The sequence below is a fragment of the Cebus imitator genome, unplaced genomic scaffold (assembly GCF_001604975.1).
Source record: "Cebus imitator isolate Cc_AM_T3 unplaced genomic scaffold, Cebus_imitator-1.0 Scaffold48, whole genome shotgun sequence".
Taxonomy (NCBI): domain Eukaryota; kingdom Metazoa; phylum Chordata; class Mammalia; order Primates; family Cebidae; genus Cebus; species Cebus imitator.
This window is the reverse complement of record NW_016107363.1, coordinates 8,157,030-8,159,901: the sequence shown is the minus strand read 5'-3', so window position 1 is coordinate 8,159,901 and position 2,872 is coordinate 8,157,030. Positions and strand designations below refer to the sequence as shown.

Here is a 2,872-nt window from a genome sequence, read left to right as displayed (position 1 = left end):
AGGAGGGTATCTCACTAAAGTTTAAAAAAAAAGAAAAGAAAAAAAGGCACTGAGCATTCTGTATAGACAGTATTTTGTGAATAACAATAGTTTTGTTTCATCTTTTCCAGGTCTTATAACTTTTCGTTTCTCTTGTCTTATTGCACTGGCTAGAACCACCTGTATATATATTGCTGATTGCAAGCCTAGTGGGTATACGAGTTTAATGCTTGGTTCTAAAGTGGTTATTAATAAGATTTCATCATTAAATATTTGCTAAGAGCAGGGGAGATACACCCTTTATCAAGTAGAGAAAGTTCCTTTCTGTACCAACTTTGCTATAAATTTTTATCATGAATTGGCAGTGGCTTTTTATCAAATGTTTGTTCTTCATTTAGAGGACAAGGTAAAAAAAGGGAAGGGAAGAAAAGAAGGGAGGGGTGGAAAGAAGAAAAGGAGAGAATGAAAAAAGGCATACAGGTCATTTTTTTCATAAAGAAATTGATTTAGTAATTGAAAATATGTCTTGCATTTAATTACAAACAAAGGAGAATAAAACACTCCATGTGATTTTATTCTTAATATGAGTTTTTTTTTATTAAATGGATTTTGATATTCCTTTTCTAGGGGATACAATGATTTGTATTCTCTCCGCATTCTTCCCCTCAACAGGTAAAAGCCAAAGCAGATTGTATGCAATGTAAAAAAATGCCTATTGGATCAATATAATCTAGGATACTTTTTCATTCCTTCAAAAATAGTTCCATTGAAATAGACATGGCATATAGGACCTCCCCACTCATTTTCCCTGCACTTCCTTTTTGCAGCCAGAGTCGGGTGGGGAATAGCAGGAATATCAACCACATCATGTCTGTAGTTAGTTGCCCCTACTAAGCCTCAAACATGGTCCAGGAGAGGCTGGCAGAAGGACTCAGGCTGCTGTACTGCAGGGCAGTGTGGCTCTCAGCTGCTTTACAAATGGCCAGGAGCAAGAGACAGGTAAGAATTGATTGTGTTAGCAGATACTCTTGCCTGTGAGTTAATGGAGCCAAATAAAAAAACCTTTCAAATGTCTGGAAATTCCAGGAAAGCCTTTTCAGGGTTCTATCTGTGTGCCAGGTGGTGTGTGGAAACTGCACTCCCAAGGGTAGAGTTTAATCCACCCAGGAACCTTCTAGGTGGCTTTCATTGTCCTCAAGTTAAACAGGAAGTTACAATCTTACAGTGACTGAGAAACGCTAGCATAAACAATAATAATGAGCTAATCCTGGTAGCAGGAACTCAGCTCAGTGCTTTACATATAGTTGCAAAATTAATCCTACTCACATCCTTACAAAGTTAACTACTATTACGAAACTAAGGCATGCAGTACAGCAATTTGCTCAAAGCCATTCAGGTAAAACAAGGTGACCAGGATGTAAACACAGTCAGGCTGACTCCAGAGCCCATGCCCTACACCAGGGCCTGACTAACTTTTTCTGTAAGGGGCTACCCAGCCTCTGTCATGACTACTCATTTCTGCTGTCAAACACAAACAATCTGTAAATAAATGAATGTGGCTATATCCTATTAAACATTTATTTATGAACACTAAAATTTAAATTTCATAGTTTTCACGTCACAAAATATTCTTTGAGACAGAGTCTTGCTCTGTCACTCAGGCTGGTGGGCAGTGGCACGATCACAACTTACTACAGCCTCAACCTCCCAGGCTCAAGGGGATCCTTCCACCTCAGCCTCTCAAGAAGCTGGGGCTACAGGTGCTCACCACTATGCCTGGCCAAATTTTCAAAAATTTTTTAGAGAAGAGGTCTTGTCATGTTTCCCAGACTGGTCTCAACCTCCTGGGCTCAAGCAATTCTCCCGCCTCGGCTTCCCAAAGTGCTGAGGGTTACAGGCATGAGCCACTATGCCCCACTTACAAAATATTATTCTTCTGATATTTTTCAATCATTACAACATGTAGGTGCTATTCTTAGCTTGAGGTCCATAAGAAGTCAGCTGTATTCAGTCTTCAGGCCGTAGTCTGCTGACTGTTGTTTGCTGACCGGTCATGTCCCTGGTCAGTGATCCTCAGCCTGAGATTTTCTACTGTCACATAACCCAACACAACACTCCCAGGCACTGCACTCCCCCATACGCACACCTAGTCATCGTCAGGCTCCAGTAGATGGCACAAGCTTGATCTGCATATTCTCCCTGCAGCTGGACATGTAGGGTCCTCCCTGATAAGCAGGGGAAGCACTTGACTTACTTTTCATGTGAGTAAACCCTATTTTATTGCATTTTATTCTCTTAACTTTCTAAACACAATGTCAACTTCCCTTGACCATTTTAATATATATATGAACTAAGGACATAAAAAATGGTATGATGCGTGGGATCTACTTCAAAATAATGACATTGGAGAAAGAGGAAAACAGGACTGGTCACAGGTTGGTAGTTGTAAAAGCTAGGTGCTGGGCACAGGTACAGACAAAATACATGTCAAATGGTACATATATTTAGTACATGGCTTCCTATGGTACATGTCAAAAAGTTCTTTTCTTTAATGGACACAAAATTGTTTTCCAAGTGTGCCAGTGAATGCTGAACTGGAGTAGACCAGTGCCATCTGTGATTTAAAAAAAAAAATTTAATTTTATTTTTTTATTGCATTTTAGATTTTGGGATATATGTGAAGAACATGCAAGATTGTTGCATAGGTACACACATGGCAGTGTGATTTGCTGCCTTCCTCCCCATCACCTATATCTGGCATTTCTCCCCATGCTCTCTCCCGAACTCCCCATCCCCCGCTGTCCCTCCCCTATTTCCCCCCGACAGACCCCAGTGTGTGATGCTCCCCTCCCTGTGTCCATGTGTTCTCTTTGTTCAACACCCGCCTATGAGC

General features: G+C 40.7%; 1 protein-coding gene across 7 annotated transcripts in view; it reads right to left on the bottom strand.

The window, feature by feature from the left end:
* Positions 1-2,872, bottom strand: part of ARHGEF3 (Rho guanine nucleotide exchange factor 3) — a 285,595-nt gene that overhangs the window by 51,490 nt on the left and 231,233 nt on the right. The window lies entirely within an intron of this gene.